Source organism: Ovis canadensis, chromosome 3, assembly GCF_042477335.2.
Source record: "Ovis canadensis isolate MfBH-ARS-UI-01 breed Bighorn chromosome 3, ARS-UI_OviCan_v2, whole genome shotgun sequence".
NCBI classification, from domain to species: domain Eukaryota; kingdom Metazoa; phylum Chordata; class Mammalia; order Artiodactyla; family Bovidae; genus Ovis; species Ovis canadensis.
The window spans coordinates 147,573,161-147,598,203 of record NC_091247.1 but is presented as its reverse complement, the minus strand read 5'-3'; the positions used below and the strand labels follow the sequence as shown (position 1 = coordinate 147,598,203).

Here is a 25,043-nt window from a genome sequence, read left to right as displayed (position 1 = left end):
TTTTCCAGGCAAGGGTACTGGAGTGGGGTGCCGTTGCCTTCTCTGACACGTGGATTAGGGCTCCCTATTTAAGATGTGGAAAGGCCTTAATCTGCCATTGTATCCATTGTCACATCCTGCCTTGCACCCATTGTTGTTGTTGCCGTTTATTCACTAAGTTGTGTGTGACTCTTTTGTGACCCCATGGACTATAGTCCACCAGGCTCCTCTGTTTATGGGATTTCCCAGGCACGAATACTGGAATGGGTTGCCATTTGCTTCTCTAGACGATCTTCCTGACTCAGGGACTGAACCCACATCTCCTGCACTGCAAACAGGTTCTTTACCAGTGAGCTACCAGGGAATCCCCCTCATATGCATTACAGTTACATAAATTTAAAACAAAACAAAACTTCAGACTCAGGGAAGATATTTTTAATTAATAAAATTCATAGAAGGTATGAAATAATGTTTCAAAAATTTCAAAATATTTACAACACACACATTTACTTGATGGAAACCGTTTGCTTATTTTGAAATGAATATTTTTCAGCACCTATGTTGATTCATCACCTAAATAGAAACAGATTTATCCTGAAGCTAATTAAGCTTAACTTTCAGCTTCCTTCTCTGGCTTAGACTCCCTTCTATGACTCTGAACCAACTTTTTTCACAAATTTGTACTGTTTTTCTTTCAAAGGGCAGTTAATATTGTATGCTTTGGAACTTCATGACACCTAGATCAACCCAAGCTTATTACTTCAAAAGACCAGAGGAAGTGGTCATCTGATAAAAAGAAAAAGACACATGCAATTTGTTAACCCTATTTGCTAAAACCAATTTTCAATTACATGCTAAGTCACTTCAGTCATGTCTGACTCTGCAAGCCCACGGGCTGTAGCCCACCACGCTCATTCATCCATGGGATTTTCTAGGCAAGAATACTGGAGTGGGTAGGCATTCCTTCCTCCAAGGGATCTTTCTGACCCAGGGATTGAACCCACAACTCTTTATGTCTGCCTGCACTGGCAGGCAGGTTCTTCACCACTAGTGCTACCTGGGAAGCCTTTATAACTACATGGATTTTACAAAATGGGTGTAGACATTTTCTTTTAGTTCCATTGTGTGAGTTAGAATAAAGTCCCGCTTCAGAATTTATATATCCCATTATCTTTAAAAGTATGACTTTGCCTATAAAATTTATAACAAATAAGTTAAACATAGTTCTATTAGCAATATTGAATATATTTATATATGGTTGTTCAAATATTCATATTTAATCCAACTTTCATTTTTGCTCAAAAGTTAACTGATTATTTAAAAGATGCACATTTAAATAATGGAAAGTATACACATTTAGATATCATATTAAAAAGCAGAGAGATTATTTTCCCAACAAAGGTCCATCTAGTCAAGGCTATAGTTTTTCCAGTAGTCATGTATGGATGTGAGAGTTGGACTGTGAAGAAAGCTGAGTGCTGAAGAATTGATGCTTTTGAACTGTGGTGTTGGAGAAGACTCTTGAGAGTCCCTTGGACTGCAAGGAGGTCCAACCAGTCCATCTTAAAGGAGATCAATCCTGGATGTTCACTGGAAGGATTGATGCTAAAGCTGAAACTCCAGTACTTTGGCCACCTCATGCAAAGAGTTGACTCATTGGAAAAGACTTTGATGCTGGGAGGGATTGGGGGCAGGAGGAGAAGGGGATGACAGAGGATGAGATGGCTGGATGGCATCACTGACTCGATGGACGTGAGTTTGAGTGAACTCTGGGAGTTGGTGATGGACAGGGAGGCCTGGCATGCTGCGATTCATGGGGTTGCAAAGAGTTGGACACGACTGAGCGACTGAACTGAACTGATAACATTTTAAAATGCCATCCTTCACCCGATCTCCTTACTCAGCTTTTATTAGCAAATTTCACTACACAATATACATTACTGTCAAATTGGCTTTAAAAGTTTTGAAGCTTGCTGAAAGAGAATACACTTACTTGCATAAATTATATTACTTAAAAGCTGGGGCTGAAGCTTGCTCACTCCTGAATATTCAAAATGAAACTACAGATTTATCAGTTGCATACTATCTATCATATTATGAATTAAAATAGCATGTGCATTGACTTAATGAATCTGATTGATTGTAAAACATGCCTCTCCAATATGTAATTTTTGAGAGGTTTTGTTTTTTTTTTTTCCCTTATGAGATTGTATAACCTCAAAATAACAAGATCTGGCATATGGTGTGTTCAATTATATCAATAACTACTACACATTTTTCAATAAGGAGAATAAATAAAATTTTACTTCATCACCTGCCAATCAAAGGTTCCTAGGCCTATTCTGGCAATATTATGCTGCCTATTCAAATCCAAGGATGTGTTGGAAAAAAAAAAAAAAAACTGATGCTCCAATTTTTTCTTAGAACAGAAGGAAAAATAAATGCTGTTCAAAATACAAGGGTAAATACTTCTTACACAAAGTTTTATGATAATTTAATATTCATGCAGAGCAGATGGACCTTCTGTTCTAAACTCTTAATTCAAAAGACTCAAACAGGCAACTTGTGAGACAACAGGGCACCAAATGGAGCTTGGCTGAGGGAGAAGAACAAAACGAATGAGATCACAATTGCTTCATTCTGTTTCAAGCAATGAGCACAAACAGGATGAGCTTGGCTTAGAGAGAATCCGAAGTGCGTGATTTTTAATCAACTGTTGTGATTCTCCATAATTCTAAGGTTTACTTCAAATATCTAGTAATGTCATCAGGATATGCCTTCCCTAGGTTCTTGAGCAGTAAATGTTAAGAAACTCAGAAATATATATATATTCCTAATCATTCCTAAAAATACTACAAGGAATCCACAAAATACAATTAGGATAGCTCTGGGCAAAAGGAGTACACTGCAGGAGTAAATGTCATATTAATTTATTAATACATATAACAAGCATGTACTGATCTCCTATTAATATGGCAGGTAGTCTGGTAGGTACTAGGACTCAAGGATGAAAGAGACATGATTCATGCCCTAATGCTGAGTAGAGAAGACAGATGTGTACACAAATAACTATAATGAAAACCAAGCTCAAGTGCTGTAATTGAGACATTCATGACTGAGATGTAAATACAGGAGATTCATTGATGAAATGGGAAGGGATAACTGGATCAGGGCTGAGGAAACAAAAAGTGCTGTAGAAGTTGCCAAACTCTGGCAACAGCAACAAGTCAGCATCATCCCAGGGATAAGGAACAAGGAGGGGAAATGGTTCTACTGGGACCCAAGGATGAGCCAGAGTTATGAAGTGAGAGGCAGTTCAGTGGGAGCCGAAATCACCAAAGACATAGGTACCACCAGAAACCAAGCCTGGTGCAGAGAAGGTGTAGAGAACAAACACAACATACTGTCTCCGCTGGCCTTCCAATTTCCTGCTGGCAAGGAGACCATGGTAATGTAGTCTGCAGAAGTCTAGCTTATAGGACACAGAGTAGAGCAGAGAAGGAGACAGAACTGAGAGCAAGGGTTTCCCAGGAAGAAATCACCAGCCACCAGCATGGGCGGCTATCATAGTAATGCAGTTTAGACCATGAAGAGAAACAGTTTACAAAGATACGCTGCTTGGACAAGCATGAGACAGTGGACCCTAGTGCAAATAAAATTTGAAGAGGGAAAACTGAGACATTAAGAAAAATACAGTATCAAGCTTCGAACCTGGACTGGCAATTCAGCGGATTCATGTTGATGTATGGCTAAACCAACACAATAGTGTAAAGTAATTAACCTCCAATTAAAATAAATAAATTTATATTAAAAATAATTTAAAAACTACAGATCTATTTTAAAGAAAAATCCAGACAATTTATCAAAATGAGATCCATAGGCAAGGAGAAGGCAAAATGAAGGAACTGGACTGTTCAAGTGCTAAAATAGAGGAAAGGAAGCAGATCAGATTCATGCTCCCATTTTAACCAAGGCCAGTCCCAGCAGGTGTCAGGGACAAAACCTCATAAGTAAGAATAATCACTGTGACTACCATACTGACTGCAAGAAAGTCTCTAGAATTCCCCAACTGAACTGCACCTCTCTTCTTACCCATTTCCAGCAGAGTGTAAAGTAAATCACTTCCTCAACAAACCAACAAAAGAATAATCATTTTGCTGTATCGGTTTCTTCTTTAATATAATTGCCTTCACATGTTCATATTCAGAGGCTTCATTTCTTCCCTAGTCATGGGATGTGTGTGTCTGTGTGTGTGTGTGTGTGTACAAAGCATTAAGTTTCTTGTGACATAATTCTGGATTCATATGTCCAAATCATTTACCATTAGAGCTGAATTTTCCCAAAGATCTGAATGCCCTAGTGTTTTCCCTGCTGCTGCTGCTGCTAAGTCGCCTCGGTCGTGTCTAACTCTGTGTGACCCCATAGACGGCAGTCCATCAGGCTCCCCCATCCCTGGGATTCTCCAGGCAAGAACACTGGAGTGGACTGCCACTTCCTTCTCCAATGCATGAAAGCGAAAAGTGAAAGTGAAGTCGCTCAGTCATGTCTGACTCTTAGCGACCCCATGGACTGCAGCCCACCAGGCTCCTGCGCCCGTGGGATTTTCCAGGCACGAGTACTGGAGTGGGGTGCCGCTGCCTTCTCCAGTGTTTTCCCTGCTTCCTTCAATTTCAGTCCAGTTCAGTTGCTCAGTTGTGTCCCACTCTTTGCGAACCCATGGACTGCAGCATGCCAGGCTTCCCTGTCCATCACCAACTCCCAGAGATTGCTCAAACTCATGTCCATCGAGTCTGTGATGCCATTCCACCATCTAATCCTCTGTCGTCCCCTTCTCCTCTTGCCTTCATTATTTCTCAGCATCAGGGTCTTTTTAATGAGCCACTTCTTAGTATCAATGACCAAGTACTAAAGTTTCAGCTGCAGCATCAGTCCTTCCAATGAATATTCAAGATGGATTTCCTTTAGGATTAACTGGTTTGACCTCCTTGCTGTCCAAGGGACTCTCAAGAGTCTTCTCCAACACCACAGTTCAAAAGCATAAATTCCTCAGTGCTCAGCTTTCTTTATGGTCCAACTCTCACATCCATACATGACTACTGGAATAACCATAGCTTTGACTAGACGGACCTTTGACAGCAAAGTTATGTCTCTGCTTTTTAATATGCTATCTACAAAGCTTTTCTTCCAAGGAGCAAGTGTCTTTAAATTCCATGGCTGCAGTCACCATCTGCAATGAAATTGGAGCCCAAGAAAATAAGTGTGTCACTGTTTAAATTGCTTCCCCATCTATTTACCATGAAGCAATGGGACTGCATGCCATGATTTTGTATTTTTGAATGCTGAGTGTTAAGCTAGCTTTTTCACTCTGCTCTTTCAGTTTCATCAAGGGGCTCTTCAGTTCTTGGCTTTCCACCATAAGGGTGGTGTCATCTGCATATTTGAGGTTATTGACATATCTCCTGGCATTCTTGACTCCAGCTTGTGCATCCATCCTAGCATTCTGCAGGATGTACTCTGCATATCAGTTAAGTGAGCAGGGTGACAATATACAGCCTTAATGTACTCCTTTCCCAATTAATCAGTTGTTCCATGTCCGGTTCTAACTATTGCTTCTTGACCTGCATACAGATTTCTCAGGAGGCAGGCAAGGTGGTCTGATATTCCCATCTCTTTCAGAATTTTGCAGTTTTTTTGTGATCCACACAAAGTAGTCAATGAAGCAGAAGTAGATGTTTTTCTGGAACTCTGGCTTTTTTGATGATCCAGCAGATGTTGGCAATTTGATCTCTGGTTCCTCTGCCTTTTCTAAATCCAACTTGAACATCTAGAAGTTCTCAGATCATGTACTGTTGAAGCCTTGCTTGGAGAATTTTGAGCATTAGATCTGATAGACAGAGTGCTGAAGAACTGTGGAAGGAGGCTCATAACATTGTGTAGGCCGCAGTGAACAAAATCATCCCCAAGAAAACAAATGCAAAAAGGCAAAATGGTTGTTTGAGGAGGCCTTACAAATAGTTGTGAAAAGAAGAGAAGTGAAAGGCAGAGAAGGAAAGGAAAGATATACTCATTTGAATGCAGAGTTCCAAAGAATAACAAGGAGAGATAAGAAAGCCTTCCTAAGTGATCAATGCTATATATATATATATATATATATATATATACACACACACACACACACATAGGGGAAAACAATAGACTGGGAAAGACTAGAGATCTCTTCAATAAAATTAGAGATACCAGGAGAACATTGAAGGCAAAGATGGGTACAATAAAGGAGAAAAATGGACCTAACAGAAGCAGAAGATATTAAGAAGAGGTGGCAAGAATACACAGAAGAACTGTACAAAAAAGATCTTCATGACACAGATAATCATGATGGTGTGATCACTCACCTAGAGCCAGACATTCTGGAATGTGAAGTCAAGTGGGCCTTAGGAAGCATTACTATGAACAAAGCTAGTAGAGGTGATGGAATTCCAGCTGAGATATTTCAAACCCTGAAAGATGATGCTGTGAAAATGCTGAGCTCAATACACCAGCAAATTTGAAAACTCAGCAATGGCCACAGGACTGGAAAAGGCAGTTTTCATTCCAATCCTAAAGAAAGGCAATGCCAAAGAATGTTCCAAGTACTGCACAATTGCACTCATCTCACATGCCAGCAAAGTAATGCTCAAAATTCAAAGAGATCGTGGCATCTGGTCCCATCACTTCATGGAAAATAGATGGGGAAATAATAGAAACAGTTACAGACTTTATTTTCCTGGGCTCCAAAATCATTGCAGATGGTGACTACAGCCTTGAAATTAAAAGATGCTTGCTCTTGCATACAGGGTCGTCATTGCCATCTTCCTAAATTCCATATATATGTGTTAGTATACCGTATTGGTGTTTTTCTTTCTGGCTTACTTCACTCTGTATAATCGGCTCCAGTTTCATCCATCTCATCAGAACTGATTCAAATGAATTCTTTTTAATGGCTGAGTAATACTCCATTGTGAATATGTACCACAGCTTTCTTATCCATTCATCTGCTGATGGACATCTAGGTTGTTTCCATGTCCTGGCTATTATAAACAGTGCTGCGATGAACATTGGGGTACATGTGTCTCTTTCCAATTCTGGTTTCCTTGGTGACAGGAAAAAAGACACAGATGGGTATAATGGACTTTTGGACTCAGAGGGAGAGGGAGAGGGTGGGATGATTTGGGAGAATGGCATTCTAACATGTATACTATCATGTAAGAATTGAATCGCCAGTCTATGTCTGATGCAGGATACAGCATGCTTGGAGCTGGTGCATGCGGATGACCCAGAGAGATGTTATGGGGAGGGAGGTGGGAGGGGGATTCATGTTTGGGAACGCATGTAAGAATTAAAGATTTTAAAATTAAAAAAATAAAAAACTAAAAAAAAAAAGATAACAAAAATATTAACCATTCTAACTAGGATTTCTAAATCTGAAAATGAAAATGTTTTGTATTAATAATTATAAAGCAAAACTGACTATCATCTTTTCAACAAAATTATGATATGTTAACAATTTCATAAGTGTTAAATTTGGATGATGTGTATTTAGGGACAATAATTTAAAGTGAATGTAACCTAAAAGCTATTAGAAATACATTTGAAATCTGAAATAAATTTTATAAGATGGATATGTTCTAATTGATAAGCATTAATTGGATTGAAGTCATCTTGTTAAAATCAAAATGGTATAGAATAAAACTTTGGATGCTATGATTAATTAAAAAAATAAATAAAGTACAATTTATCCATAAAAAAATAAATAAATAAATAAAAAATAAAAGATGCTTGCTCTTTGGAAGAAAAGCTATGACCAACATAGAAAGCATATTAAAAAGAAGAGACATAACTTTGCTGACAAAGGTCCGTCTAGTCAAAGCTATGGTTTTTCCAGTAGTTATGTATGGATGTGAGAGTTGGACAACAAAGAAAGCTGAGCACTGAAGAATTTATGCTTTTGAACTATGGTTTTGGAGAAGACTCTTGAGAGTCCCTTGGCCTGAAAGGAGATCAAACCAGTCAATCCTAAATGTAATCAGTCCTGAATATTCATTGAAAGGATTATGCTGAAGCAGAAACTCCTATATTTTGGCCAACTGCTGCAAAGAACTGACTCATTCGAAAAGACCCTGACACTGGGAGAGACTGAAGGCAGAAGGGGTGACAGAGGATGCGATGGTAAGATGGCATCACAGGCTCGACGTACATGGATTTGAACAAGCCCTGTGGGTCAGCTGCAGTCCATCGCAAAGAGTCGGACATGACTGAGTGACTGAAGTGAAGTGAACTTCAAAGACCTAATCTAAGCGATTTACTGAGTATATTACAGGTACATATTTCAAGATACAAGGTTTCTAGGGGTGGGTATTCACTCATTCATACAGTCTTCTCACTTTTCAGACTAAGAAGTGAGTCCCCCCTTGAGGTCAGACTAACCCAGATGACTGTAGTTACTCTTATTAGTAGTATTATTATTAATATTAACCAATGTCAACTGTGTATTTACTATGACTCTGGTATACGCTGGTATGAGGGGGTACATTCACATCATGTGAATTATGTCACTCAGAGCTGTCCAAATAACAGCCTATTCAGCCATAGGTAAGAAACTTAATTAGAACTTGGGTAAATTCAATACAATGCTATAACATTTGGTATATATGTTTTACCAAGGCTATATTAAGTGTCACTAATTACACAGTTTTAGCACCATAATTAAGAGAATATCTGCAAACGCAGTTAATGTGAATTATTTCACTTCACCACTCCCATTTTAACAATAAATAAGAAATAGGAAGACAGAAAATACTACAGATTCAGATGTGAAAGTCATCAGTTGTAAAAAAGTGAAAAGGAATTTATAGAACAGATTGAGAATTGGATAAGTGCAAGAAGCCAGTAAAATTCAGTCATATATTACACATTAAAATCACGATTTATTAGTCATTAATGCAAAGATTAAAAATGTAGATCCTTCTAATGAGATTTAAATCAACTTCTGCGAAGCCTTGTAGAAAGAATTACCCAAGTCTATCTAACAATATTTTAGAATATAAAAGCAAAAAGACATATCTCACTTCTAAACATTTCCTCACTCATTACGTATCTAGCTTTCCCTGTTCATTACTGAATTGAAAACACATAAGTCTACTCTAAATTTCCCTATTGGTATCAACACCTTTAAAAATGATATAACACAAAACTGAAAATTATAGATATCAGGAGAAAACCAGAATAAGTCACTTAAAGAGAAATGGGATTTATGATTTCTTTAAAATTATCTTTGAAAACAGTAGGTATCAGTGATCTTTAGGTTGTTTAAGCTGTCCCTTAAGGACATAGTTGTACAAAGTAGTGGTTTTCATATGGTGTTTTTTGAAATCTTGATTTTCTCTGGGAAGGCTCTTAAAAACCCCATGTACAATAGCAGTTATTTCATTTTGAGTCAACATGATAGTTATGTGTTCAGTTCAGTTCAGTTCAGTTCAGTCGCTCAGTCGTGTCCGACTCTTTGCGACCCCATGAACTGCAGCATGCCAGGCCTCCCTGTCCATCACCAACTCCCGGAGTTCACTCAGACTCACGTCCATCGAGTCCGTGATGCCATCCAGCCATCTCATCCTCTGTCATCCCTTTCTCCTCCTGCCCCCAATCCCTCCCAGCTTCAGAGTCTTTTCCAATGAGTCAACTCTTCGCATGAGGTGACCAAAGTACTGGAGTTTCAGCTTTAGCATCATTCCTTTCAAAGAAATCCCAGGGTTGATCTCCTTCAGAATGGACTGGTTGGATCTCCTTGCAGTCCAAGGGACTCTCAAGAGTCTCCAACACCACAGTTCAAAAGCATCCATTCTTCGGCACTCAGCCTTCTTCACAGTCCAACTCTCACATCCATACATGACCACAGGAAAAAACATAGCCTTGACTAGACGGACCTTAGTCGGCAAAGTAATGTCTCTGCTTTTGAATATGCTATCTAGGTTGGTCATAACTTCTTCCAAGTAGTAAGCATCTTTCAATTTCATGGCTGCAGTCACCATCTGCAGTGATTCGGGAGCCCAAAAAAAATAAAGTCTGACACTGTTTCCACTGTTTCCCCATCTATTTGCCATGAAGTGATGGGACCGGATGCCATGATCTTCGTTTTCTGAATGTTGAGCTTTAAGTCAACTTTGTCACTCTCCTCTTTCACTTTCATCAAGAGGCTTTTTAGTTCCTCTTCACTTTCTGCCATAAGGGTGGTGTCATATGCATATCTGAGGTGACTGATATTTCTCCTGGCAATCTTGATTCCAGCTTGTGTTTCTTCCAGCCCAGCATTTTTCTTGATGTACTCTGCATAGAAGTTAAATAAGCAGGGTGACAATATACAGCCTTGACGTACTCCTTTTCCTATTTGAAACCAGTCTGTTGTTCCATGTCCAGTTCTAACTGTTGCTTCCTGACCTGCATACAGATTTCTCAAGAGGCAGGTGAGGTGGTCTGGTATTCCCATCTCTTTCAGAATTTTCCACAGTTTACTGTGATCCACACAGTCAAAGGCTTTGGCATAGTTAATAAAGCAGAAATAGATGTTTTTCTAAATCAAAATGGTTGGATTAGAAAATATCTCATTAAATGTAATTATTTATATTTATATTTTCATTAGAACTTTAAAAAAAAGAATACATAATAAATGTATTCTTGAAAGAGGTTAAGACTTTGTGGAGTCAAACAAAAATATCTTAGAGTGTTTCAATATTTTTAAAAGACCCTAATCAGCCATGCTGCATTTATCCAGCCCAGAATCTTTTCTGAAATCTGGCTTCACTTCTAGTCAGTTTTTAACAATATGGTTGTAATAAAAGTTTTGAGCACTGTGCTTTAAATTAATTTTCTCTCTTCTATGATGCTTAAATCTCTTTTATGGCACTGAACCCATTTTTCCTTTCCTCCAGTTAGTTGTACACTTTTTTCTTATCTACATGAGACAGGGAGATAGTGTCTTAATTTGTCTTTGGCACCCAGCACTGGCCTTGGATAATAAACTCTAAAAGTTTTGATTTTCTAAATCATTCTTTCAGCTTCCTATTAGATGAAAACTCTGAAAACAAGAAAGAAGACATACAGATGGCTAACAAACACATGAAAAGATGCTCAGCATCACTCATTATCAGAGAAATGCAAATCAAAACCACAATGAGGTACCATTTCACACCCATCAGAATGGCTGCGATCCAAAAGTCTACAAGCAATAAATGCTGGAGAGAGTGTGGAGAAAAGGGAACCCTCTTACACTGTTGGTGGGAATGCAAACTAGTACAGCCACTATGGAAAAACTGGAAATAGAAAAAAACTGGAAAAACTGGAAATAGAACTGCCACACAACCCAGCAATCCCACCGCTGGGCATACACACCAAGGAAACCAGAAATGAAAGAGACACGTGTACCCCAATGTTCATCGCAGCACTGTTTATAATAGCCAGGACATGGAAGCAACCTAGATGTCCATCAGCAGATGAATGGATAAGAAAGCTGTGGTACATATACACAGTGAAGTATTACTCAGTCATTAAAAAGAATCATTTGAATCAGTTCCAATGAGGTGGATGAAACTGGAGCTGATTATACAGAGTGAAGTAATCCAGAAAGAAAAACACCAATACAGAATACTAACACATATATATGAAATTTAGAAAGATGGTAATGATGACCCTGAATGCGAGACAGCAAAAGAGACAGATGTATAGAACAGTCTTTTGGATTCTATTGGAGAGGGAGAGGGTGGGATAATTTGGGAGAATGGCATTGAAACATGTATAATATCATATAAGAAATGAATCACCAGTCCAGGTTCGATGCATGATACTGGATGCTTGGGGCTGGCGCACTGAGACAACCCAGAGAGATGGTACAGGGAGAGAGAGGGGAGGGGTTTCAGGATAGGGAACACGTGTATACCTGTGGCAGATTCATGCTGATGTATGGCAAAACCAATACAATATTGTAAAGTAATTAACCTCCAATTAAAATAAATTAATTTTAAAAAAAGATTCAACATTCAAAAAATGAAAAAAAAACAAAATAAAATAAAATTGGTCCTCTCTGATCTTCATGGGCCCCTTTATATTTGGCCTTATCCTTTAATTTTGCTTCTTCTAGTAAAAGTTCTATAAATTGGGTCTCACAGAAATATTTTGCCTTTTCCATAAAATGGCAGCTTATGTTCCACTGGAGCAAGGATGGAATACTTGAAATGGGAACAGATTTGTCTATCAGTTACTGAAAAAGTAGCTGGCCACTATCAGGCAGCATGAATAATGTCAAGGCAACATAAACAATCAAGTCTGCTTGAATAATTTGATGATAAAACTTTATCCTTCCTCTCCATAAAACCAAATTTTAGGAGTCAATGCTGTTGAAATGATCAGAATTTCAGACTGTTTAAATAATTTACAAATTCATTAATTATAGATAATTGCTTCCTTTAACTAAATCTCATTAATTGTTTGGGAATTTAGCTGTTTGCAAAACTAATATTAGAGTTTAGGAAACGAGAGCATGAGAGTGGATGCGCCAGCCTCCTATCTTAGCCTATATATTTCATGTCCTTGGGCTTCTACAGGACCAAAGAGTACTTCTCGTAGGGGGCCTTAAATTTAGGTCAGTAGCCAATTCTTCCAAAAAGAGAACAGGCCCTGAAACACCACAAATCTAGCAGTAGTGAGGAGTGAAGAGACAGAGGAGGATAAAAATAACTTCCAAAATAGAACAGAAGCAAAAATTCTAACACCCTAACCAGACCAACCTTTGGATTAGAAGGCCAGATAGTGGGAAAGCAAGAACTGGATATTTAGAAGATCATAGCAAAAAAACGCCAAGCGTATGGCTGGAAAGAAGAATTCAGTACCTTTGTCCTTAATTTATTCTACACAATTAAAGTATAACTATGATAAATCCTGAAATTCTTTTCATTTAGCTACCTTTCCATCCCTGACCTTTTCTTGATCCTACCTTATATACCATAGAATGGATTCTTTTTAAAAAGACGATGTAATCAATTCACTTACTCTCCTAGGGACAACAAAAATAAGTTTAATGAATGAAGGTAAAGACTTGGAGAAAAACATATTCATGTTAATACATGAACACTATTAAGGTGACAACATGAACATACACGAGGACAGCTTTTACAAAGAAAACATAATACATAAAACAATAAGAAAAGTTCATATTTGAATCTTCCAGTTTCAAAGCCAGGACTAGAATTCATCTGAAAATACTTCTGGGTATCTTTTTATACCACTAAGAATCCAGTGACCTCAGTCAAAATTTAAACACTTAATCTTTAGTTTAACTTTGAGGAACATACTTCCAAAATGACCTGCACCTTTTAACATATATTGTTTCATTATTATATGGACAAAGATATTGAATACTTTGTGAATTGTAAAGCATGATTCTTTTCATTATAAACCGCACACTAGAGCTCACCAAAGGATCACAAGCAAACACCCTGAGTGACCGTGCAATTTTAAGGCCTATGTCTACTGGCAAAACAAAGAAAGAATGGTGGGTAGTTGGGAGGATAGTTCTCTTGGAAGGACGTATTTCAAATGCTGTTTCTTGAGGGGTATATTAATAACACATTCTATTATACAGAGCATATGAGCCAAAGGAAGAGAAGAAGCAGAAGGTTAAGGGGAGCTGGATCTGTGTAGAATAAGATATACAGAGGGCCACCACAATGAGGAGGGAGGAGAGAGGAGAGGAAGCAGCAGAGGTCAGAAAAATTATAAAGTGAGATGGAGCAGGAGGAAGGAAAGCAGAAAGCAAGAACAGGTTAAACAGGAGAAGCAAAATAATTTCATAAAAACTTGCAGCAAGAATGGCAACACCTGGAAATAAGATGCGTTTATGATAGCCTCCTGTCTGCCAGGTGCTGTTCTTTGACGGTGCCTTCCTGCCATCAAGAAGCATTCAGCTTAGCATGCAAAACAGGGAGCACGCACACAAGGAACTTCACACAACTCAGAGGAAGAAAAGCATCTTTTGAGAGTGAAACTGAAAATTATTTCCAGAGGAGGAACATTTGAAAATGACCACTGCAGGAAAATCGCTTTAGTGTGATTTATATCAGAGAAAGAATACTCATACAGTCAGAGACCAGAAGAGAATAATAATCATAATAATATACTGAGGACCTGAATCTATAAGCTGGAATTGATTTATGAACAGCTGATTATAACCAATTTATATTGTCCAAATCTACTGGGCCAACAGCTCTCAACTAGATACATATTAAAATCACTTGAAGAGCATTTAAAGCTCTACACCCAGCTGCACAGTAATAAGAATCTCAGAAGGTAGGATCTGGGCTTCTTTATTTTTCGAAGCTGTCCACATATATAGCTAAGCTTGAAAACTACTTTACTCTGCAGAGGAAAAAGAATTAGAAAAAGAGAAAAATACAATTAACATTCAAAGAGAGACAGTCAGATAGATATTCAGTAGAAAACCAGTTATTCCATGTTATCTGGATAGATATTTGGTCCATTCTTTGAAAAAAAATCAGTTAAAGTGAGAAATCAGAGACCACAATAAATAAGTACCTTGAACATTTTAATTAAAAACACACCCTTATGCAGTCAGTGTTTTGAAGTAGAACACTTTTCTTCAGTACAGCTTCATTGATTGTGCTTCACTGTAATCTAGATTATATAAAATAAAATTTATAATGTGTTGCCTACAATTTGTAAGTTTTTGATTGCTTTAAGGGTAACAAGATAGAAACTCATAAAGCAATCTGAAAGGGATTATTTTTATGTTTTCTTTTGTATTTTACAGCTGTCTTACTGATATGTAATTCAAGAGTATATTTCTTAGCAGTTTGAGTTTACCATCTTTTTCCAAAACACTCAATTTTTATTAACAGAAAATGTATTTGTTTCACATTCATATTTCATTGATTTGCATATTATACATGCATATGTATTTAGAGTATTTCCATAATATTAGACTTACTGTACAAATACAGTTGCCATAAATAGGTCTGAGGAAAAAATCTGCCCCTTGGTTAGGATGCAAATCTAACTCATGCTGTCATGGCAGCAGAAGTGCATAGGCTTAGCCTTAAGGGCCGTTGATATTTAACTTTTTTTTACAGCACCAATGAAAATCACAGATGAGTCCTTCTCAAATCACCTAGAGATTGTATATAAATGAAGATCCTGATTAGGTAGATCTGGAGTGGGGCTGAGATTTGGCATGTCTCACCAGCTCCCCAGTGATACTGATGCTTCCAGTCTAGTGATCACACTTTGGGACATGAAGTTGTAGATGACTGATTATCAACCCTACTGGTACATAAGAATCAATTAGGGAGATGGTCGAAAATATCAGTGTGTGACACTCAGACCAACTAAATCACAGTCTCTTGAGAAGGGGCCTGGACGTCAGTATTTTTAGAGCATTCAATTGATTCTACTGGACAGCCAGTGTTGAGAATCATAAATTCAGGGATCTTTTAATATGCATCTCCATCCTAGATAATACAAGAGTAACTTACAGGAAATCTGGCCAAAATTATTTTACTCCTATGCTATAGTTAAGCATAACAGTATAAACCTAAAGATCTATTTCCAGTAGCTTCTTAACTTCTAAATCACTTACTTATAACTTCAAAAAAATAATGGAAGTGGAGGACAAGGCAAACAGAGAAGGAGTAGGAGGAGATGCCAGGGGGAGACAGAGAAAGAAAGAATTTATGCATGCTGTGAAACTGGAGATGAGCCTCATTAAATACAGTTGGACTTGTATTTTGAGACAAAATATTTGTTGAAATATTTCACTGTTTCCTATTTTCAGACAATTTTCCCCCTTAGGGGGCCAATTAAGTAAAATTTTCTACAGCTATGCTAAATGAAACATTGAGGTTAAAATGTTAAACACATTAAGTCTGGAAATTAAGAATTAAATTACCCTCAAACTTAACACTTCTCATAATAATATGTCAAAATTTGATTACATTCCCCCAAAGCCTCTGGAATTAAAAAGTGAAAGGACTTCCCACAATTTTTCATGCCTTTGAAGATACTATCATCTGTATTGGTGCACTTCTCCTCCCCACCATTTATTAAGAAGAACATTATGGAAATATTAATTCTCATCCTCTCAATAGCGGCCACTATACACCAGACACTGCTCAGCACCAGGAACACAGATGTGAACAGAAAGATACGGACTTTGCCCTCACAAACATGCAATATAGAGGAGGATTTGAGAACAGCTAATCAGGCGAATGTGCAATAACTGCAGGCTAACACTAAGTAAAGAAAACAAACAAGAATCAGGCACTAAATAACTAGTAAGCTATTTTGGATTTGGTTAGGGAATACTATTGAATACTTTGGGTTGACCAGGGAATACCTCTCTGAGGAGATGAAATGTTCGCTGAGACTGAAGGCTAAGAGGAGCTAAGGTAGGGGAAAATGACAAGAAAAAGATTCCAGGCAGAGGGAGAAATTAGCATGGCTTATTGGAGAAACAAGGAATTCTAGCACAGAATTCTTTATTTACCTATTGTTATTGATTTCTAGCTTATTTGCACTGTGGTCAGAGAATATATCCCATATCATGTAATTCTTTGAAATTTATTGAGTTGTGCTTTATCATCCAGTACATAGTCAATATTTGTAAATGTTGCTTGGATACATAAAAGAATACATAAAGTGCACTTTGGGAACATAATGTTCCATATACAGGTTCATTAAGTGTGAATTGTTAGTCACATTCAAGTGCACTGTATTCTTAATGATTTTTTAAAATACTTGTATTCTGTCATTCCTGCAATTTAGTACTCTGACTGAATTCATCTATTGCTCCATGTAGTTCTGTCAATTTTGTTTCATATATATTGAGGCTATATGAAATTCCATGGACAGAGGAGCCTGGTGGGCTACAGTTCATGGGGTTCCAAGAATCAGTCACGATTGAGTGACTAAATCACCACAACCATATTATTAGATATATACTAATTTAAACTGCTACATCTTCCCTGTGATTTGCAACGTTATTATTATGAAGTAACTCTGGTAGTAATATTTGCCTTAATGTCATGTTGACTGGTATTAATCAGGAGAAACTAGCCTTCTTTTCCATGGGCCATCTTTTACTATTCTTTCACTTTTACCCTTTCTGTATCCTTATGATTTAGACGTGCATCTTTTAAACAATAGAGAGTTGGATTTCATTAAATCAGTTTCAAAATATCTTTTTCAACTGGATTATTTAGCCCGTTTACATTTAGTGCAATTCATTTTTAAATCTACTGTTTTATTTTGTGCTTTTTTCCTCTGCCTATGCTGTTTCTTTTTTGCCCTGTTTTATAAATTATTTTAAATTGATTTTTTCTTTGTATTTTCCCTTTCACTCACTGAGTAACACATTTTAGCACATTTTACTCTGCTATACTATAATGTTATTGCCATACTTTAAACATTCTATATATTCTTAAATTTTTAAGACCTTATTAAAATGATAATTATTATATTATTTTATCACTATTCATTTAGATTTACTCACTATGTACTTCATTTTTTCAGCTTTTTATATTTCTGAAAGATTTTTACTTCACTCATGAAATCATTCTTATTAAGAATAGAATTCCAAGTCAGGAACCCTTTTCCTTCTATATATTGAAAATATCATTTCACTCCTTTTTGGTTTCAACTGTTACTATCGAGAAGACATTGGACATGGTTTGGAAGGAGAGTAAAGTTAGAGGACTAGTTCTACCCAACTTTAAAATTTACTATTAAGCTACAATAATCAAGAGAATGTGATACTTGCCACAAGAATATACAAATAGATCAACAGAATAGAACAGAGACCCCACAAAGAGACTCCCCATAAATATAGTTACTTGATCTTGGAAAAAGGAGAAAAGACAATAGGATGAATCAAAGACAGTCTCTTTAATGAATGCTGCTGGAACAACTGGATGTGTAAAAAACCAAGTCTCAATCTGTTAGAAAAATCAATACAAAATGGATCACAGAACTAAATGCAAAACACAAAGCTGTAAAATTCCTATAAAACAACAGAAGAGAAACCCTGATGACCTTGGATATGGTGATACCTTTTTAGTTATAACACCAAAGATTTATGAAATAAATGGTTGACATCTAGACTTCATTAAAATTTAAAACGTCGACTCTGCAAATGAAAATGTCAAGAGAATTACAAGATAAGCCACAGATTTGGAGAATTTATTGGCAAAAGATAAATCTTGATAAAGGATTGTTATCCAAAATATACAAAGAACTCATAAATCTCAACAACAAGAAAACAATCTGATTTTAAAATGGGCCAAAAACCTGAACAGACAATTCATTAAAGAAGATATGTAGATGTCAAATAAATACCTGAGAAGAAGCTTCACATTATATTTTATTAGGGAAGAGCAAATTAAAACAATGAGATACCACTGCACATTAATTAGAATGGCCCAGATCCAGAACACTGATAATGTGAGAGGTTGTAGGGCAACAAGAACTCTCATATGCTGGTAACGGGAATGCAAACCGTTATTGGAAGACAGTTTAGTAGTTTCTTGTAAAACTAAACAAACTCTTACCATGGGATCCAGCAACTGCTCTCCTTGATATTTATCCAAAGTAGTTGAAAACTAATGTTCAAAGAAAAACATGCACACAGATGAATGCGGCAGCTTTATTCAATCAGTCAAAATTTGGAGGCAACCAAAGCAAAAACTAAGGTTGAAAAGGTTCAAAGTGCAAAGCAGACATTTTAAATAGTGTTTAATATTAAACATCTCCTAGGGTCAATCCAGTTTTTAAAAAACATGAGCAAAAACAGAAATAAATTTTGGAATCTTACTAGGTACTTTCTTAAAGTCAGTTTTTGCTAGCATGTGGCTGACAAATTCAAGAGTAAGCAAAGAAAGACCAGAATTGAAGTCACTCCAAAAAGTCTACTCCCAGAAATTAGTCCAGAATAGTTGCCATTAGACAACTTAAACTTTTAAACTAATTATCCCTACTGATAATATTTTTCAAAGCATATTTGAAAATTACAATTTATATAAAAGGTACAGTTATAGACTAAGCAAAAGTCAAACTTATACTTAGCAAACATCAAATTTATACTTAGCAATTCTGTAAGCAGGTCAGGAAGCAACAGTTAGAACTGGACATGGAACAACAGACTGGTTTCAAATAGGAAAAGGAGTACGTCAAGGCTGTATATTGTCACCCTGCTTATTTAACTTCTATGCAGAGTACGTCATGAGAAACGCTGGGCTGGAAGAAACACAAGCTGGAATCAAGATTGCCAGGAGAAATATCAATAATCTCGATATGCAGATGACACCACCCTTATGGCAGAAGTGAAGAGGAACTATAAGCCTCTTGATGAAAGTGAAAGAGGACAGTGAAAAAGTTGGCTTAAAGCTCAACATTCAGAAAACGAAGATCATGGCACCCGGTCCCATCATTTCATGGCAAATAGATGGGAAACAGTGGAAACAGTGTCAGACTTTATTTTGGGGGGCTCCAAAATCACTGCAGATGGTGATTGCAGCCATGAAACTGAAAGATGCTTACTCCTTGGAAGAAGTTATGACCAACCTAGATAGCATATTCAAAAGCAGAGACATTACTTTGCCGACGAAGGTCCGTCTAGTCAAGGCTATGGTTTTTCTAGTAGTCATGTATGGATGTGAGAGTTGGACTGTGAGGAGGCTGAGCACCGAAGAAATGATGCTTTTGAAGTGTGGTGTTGGAGAAGACTTGAGAGTCCCTTGGACTGCAAGGAGATCCAACCAGTCCATTCTGAAGGAGATCAGTCCTGGGATTTCTTTGGAAGGAATGATGCTAAAGCTGAAACTCCAGTACTTTGGCCACCTCATGAGAAGAGTTGACTCATTGGAAAAGACTCTGATGCTGGGAGGGATTGGGGGCAGGAGGAGAAGGGGACGACAGAGGATGAGATGGCTGGATGGCATCACGGACTCGATGGACGTGAGTCTGAGTGAACTCCGGGAGTTGGTGATGGACAGGGAGGCCTTGCGTGCTGCGATTCATGGGGTCACAAAGAGTCGGACACGACTGAGTGACTGAGCTCAATTGAACTGAACTGAATAGTCATATTTATACTTAGGAAAATTCAAATTTATACTTAATTTATATAAAAATTACAGCTATAGACTAAGCAAAAGTCAAATTTATACTAAGTCTCCCTCCATAATTCAGAGAATGTGATTTGAAGTTAAAAGGAAAGTAATATAAAGTATAATACTGCCTACAAATTTATCTATGCAAGCATGTTTTTTATTTAAAGTAAAAAAAATACTTTCTCTAATTTATTTTATGAATGTATGTAAAGAAATTACTATCATAATGTAAATTTTACCATATCTATCTACTCATTGACCAGATTTGCTGTTGTGCTTTATTTTTAATGTTGTAATTAATTACCTAAAATTTTAGGATTATTTTTCAGTTATCCAAACATCTCTCAAAATATTTAGAGCTAATAATATTTTTATTTATTCTGTAAAAAGTATGAAAAATTCTTCATAGCCTGTATGCTACTAAAATTACTTCTTTTCCAACATTTCAGGGTGCAGTTTTTTGAGTATTTTATTTTACTCTAAGTTTCTCACATATAGCTGTTTAAACATCCATTTTCCTGGCCATGCATAATTGTTCAGAATACAGCAATATTGGCTATTATAATAATTGGGGCAATCAAACAGTGTCAACCAGCATACCAGCATACGTTTAGCTCACAATCAACAATTTATTGCAATAACTAAACACCTGTTTGTTCTTTTCTTGGCAAAATTATGCCTCTTTAATAGGCAGATGGTAATTGTTTGACCACTCCTTCTATATTCCTTTCCAATTTTCATGCAAGACTTTTTTTAGGATACTGTTACTGTTATTTTAATTTCAAATTACCTCTTTTGCTGTAATTGCTTTTCGCACATACTTTTCACTACTCTTTAATGATTCTTTATGATAAATACATGAATCCAGCACTAACATATAACTGGCTGCATAACAATTTTGATCTGACTTCATCATTAAATGAGTATTATCCAACTGAGATTCACTCTTCTATACTTTTGCTTATACATGAGTTTTACTTTTCATTAATTCCATATTTTCATTTAATTATTGAAGTAAGTCTTCCTCTCCATTTCTGAATATCCTCCCTCTGTATCCAGTCAAGAGAGAATTCTTAACTCTGTAGGCCCTCATTATCTAATAAAAACCCAGATACAAATGAGGAGGAAAAAGGACAAAAGAACAGGTACAAAGCAATGTGTGACCAATTGCAAATAACAAGATAAAAACATAGACTAGCTGCTAAGGGACTCAATAATGAAGTCAAGGAACCAGCTGCTAGTATTCAAGAAGGCCTTACAGCAAACAAAGTTCTGATGTATTAAATATGACTTCCTTTGGGAGGCTTCACTGAATCCCTCAAAGGAGAGAAATTTTCCTCTACTCAGTGGATCCCTAGCACTTTCTACAGAACTCTACATGGTACCCAGAATATCACACTGTAATTTCTCACCCCTCACTGAATTGTAAAGTTATTGAGAAAGACTGTATTATTATGTTCATATCTCAAGTATCTAGCCAAGTACCGGGAACTTAATATTTTTTCAATGAATCAAAGAGTGCTCTCTCTCATCTGTCTCCCACTCATTGACCACAATGATTTTGATAAATTGGCATTTAAAGTCTAAGCTCTTTCAGGCTCAGAGGTCTTAATATCTGCTGTGTCCAACACACACACACACAGTGCATACTCATCCTTCTGATTTTAAATAGTCCTTTTTCACAAAAGGCCTTCTGAAGTTCTGAATAAAATAAGTCCCAAGATTTGCCTCTCATAGTGTCATACTTTTCCTATATGCTTCTTACACAATTTGCAATGATGTGTGTATCCTTAATTACAAAAGCAGGAGATGAAAAATATAAATAAAATCTTGTGGAGTCACACTAGATAAAGGGACAAACAGCTAGAACCTACTGTATAGGACAGGAAATTTTATATTATGTATCATGTAACAACTTATAATGAAAAAGTATATATATATACACACACATGTATATGTGTTGTGTGTATATATACATAACTCAATCAGTTTTCATACACCTAAAACATATACCTCAATTTAAAAAAAAAAAAACTCTCAAAACAAAGATAATAATAAAAAAATCCTATGGAGTTTTTTTTCCCCCAAAATTGGATTCAGAGAAGAAAATGAATATTCTTTATATGTCTAAATGGTGTAGAAAATGAAGTTACTTGAACACGTGTAAATATCAACATGGAATTTGTGTAAATATCAAGATTAGAATTTCCTTAGTCAAAATGGCTTGTAGTGGTCCTGAGGGTTGATTTGTATTGAAAAACTATGTCCCATATTTCAAATCCATCTGCCATTCATTTTTTTCTAATATCACTTTTTTATTTTTTATTGATATATAGTTGATGTACAGAAAAGGCAATGGCACCCACTCCAGTGCTCTTGCCTGGAAAATCCCATGGATGTCACTAAGAGTCAGACATGACTGAGCGACTTCACTTTCACTTTTCACTTTCATGCATTGGAGAAGGCAATGGCAACCCACTCTAGTGTTCTTGCCTGGAGAATCCCAGTGACGGAGGAGCCTGGTGGGCTTCCGCCTATGGGGTCACACAGAGTCGGACATGACTAAAGTGATTTAGCAGCAGCAGTTGTACAATATTACATATGTTATAGGTGTACAATATTGTACAGCCTAGGAGATAAGACTAGCTGGGGAAGACATAAAAAAGAATATTCAATGATGTGAAAATTATATGAAATATATTTACTATATGGTCCCTAATAGAAAACAATTTTCCATTCTCTATTCCACCTAAATTATTATTCTTTGCCAAACATGGTAAGCCAATTGCCCTTGCCAATGATAAGGTAAATTATGAGATGTAACACAAATCTGGCCAATGAGAAATGAGGAAATATGTGAGAAGAAATTTGGGCAAGATTTTCTTGCCCTTAAGAATGATGTTTCTTTTATTCCTCTGGATACACTTTATCTAAATGTAACGCCTGGAGGGGGCGGTGCTAAGATGGCAGAGGAATAGGACAGGAAAACCACTTTCTCCCTCACAAATTCCTCAAAAGAACATTTCAACACTGAGCAAACTCCACAAAACAACTTCTGTAGGCTGGCAGAGGACATCAGGCAACCAGAAAAGCAGACCATTGTCTTCAAAAACAGGTAGGAAAAAATATAAAAGACGAAAAAGGAGACAAAGAAGGTGGGGAGGGAGCTCCGTCCCGGGAAGGGAATTTTAAGAAGAGAGGTTTCCAAACACCAGGAAACACTCTCCCTGCCGAGTCTGTGGCGACCTTGGAAACACAGAGGGCAACATAACAGGAAGGGAAAAATGAAGAAATAATTAAAACCAAGAGATTACAAGCCCAACAGTAACTCCCCCAGCGGAAAAGCAGCATAGACGCCTGCATCCGCCACTGGGAAGTGGGGGCAGGGCAGGGACGCGCGGGAGGTGCGGGCTGCAGTGCTTTGCAAGAATCGGGCAGGAACGCCCCACGCGCAACCAGAACGACCTAACTTGGGCTAGGAAACCAGACTGTGGGATAGCTACCACGCGAAAAGCTCGAACATAAGACACCGCCAGGACCGAGCACAGAACAAAGGACGGAACGGAAAAAGCCGGCTGCAGACCATCCCCCGCCGGGGACAGGCAGCCAGAGCCGTAAGGACTGGAAAGGGGCAAATGCAGACCCGGAGAGACTTACTTACCTAACTGCAAGCAGGCTTCTTTGCTAAGACTTCTGGGGGTGCTGGACAGTCATCATCTGCCTCACAAGGGGCGCCAGCGGTCCAACCCAGAAAACTGAGCAGCAGAGGCAGAAAAGGCGACAAGTCGCAGCTATCGCCCTCGCCAAACTCCTGAGCTACTCGGACCCAGGAAGGGCACAAAACGCAGTCCCAACTGAATCTGTGCCTCTGAGGACTACCTGAGCGCCGAACCTGAGCAGCTTAGATGGGGGAAGTGCACGCAGCCTAGGGCCGGCCTCAGACAGTTCCCGGCTGAGCATCGTAGAGCCGGAGCGGTTTGTACGCCGTGAGAAGGGTCAGGTACAGCAGGGCTGAGACACTGTGTGCACACGACAGCGCTATTTGTTTGCAGCATCCCCCCTCCCCACAGCACGACTGAACTAGTGAGCCTAAAAAACCAGCATAAAGAAGAAGTTAAACAGAGGGAACCGCCTTGGAAGTGACCCTTTTTTTTTCTTTTTTTTTCTTTTTCTGACTTTTTTTTAATAGTTAAGTCTTCTATTTCTCCTCTAATTTTTATTTCTATAACCTATTATTAATATTCAAAAAAAAGACTTTTTTTTTTTTAAGGCAAACACCATATATAGTCTCTGGGTGGTTATTGGTGGTTTTTTTTTTTTTTAATAATTCTTATGGCTTTTTTTTTCTTTTTTCCTTTTTCCTTCTGCTTCTTTTCTTTAATATTGTATTTTTGAAAATCCAACCTCTTCTCTAGATTTTTAATCTTTGCTCTTCGGTTTTTGTTGTCAATTTTGTACATTTAAAAACCCAAACTTCACTACCCAATTTTACCTGAGAGCGAGATTATAGGCTTGACCACTCTCTCCTCCTTTGGACTCTCCTTTTTCTCCACCAGGTGGCCTCTGTCTCTTTTCTCCCCCATCTCTTCTCTATCCAACTCTGTGAATCTCTGTGTGTTCCAGACGGTGGAGAACACCTAAGGAACTGGTTACTGGCAGGATTTGTCTCTCTCCTTCTCATGCCTCTCTCTTATCCTCCTGGCCACCTCTGTCTACTTCCTCCCTCTCCTCTTCCCTGTATAACTCCATAAATACCTCTGAGCGGTCCACACTATGGAGCGCACATAAGGAAGTGACTACTGGCTAGCTTGCTCTCTCCTCTTTTGATCTCACCGCATCTCATTCCAGTCACCTCTAACTACCCCC

The 25,043-nt window shown here is 37.6% G+C and overlaps 1 protein-coding gene across 4 annotated transcripts in view; it reads right to left on the bottom strand.

Annotated features, from left to right (window-relative positions):
- NELL2 (neural EGFL like 2) overlaps positions 1-25,043 on the bottom strand; it is a 403,600-nt gene that overhangs the window by 237,289 nt on the left and 141,268 nt on the right. The window lies entirely within an intron of this gene.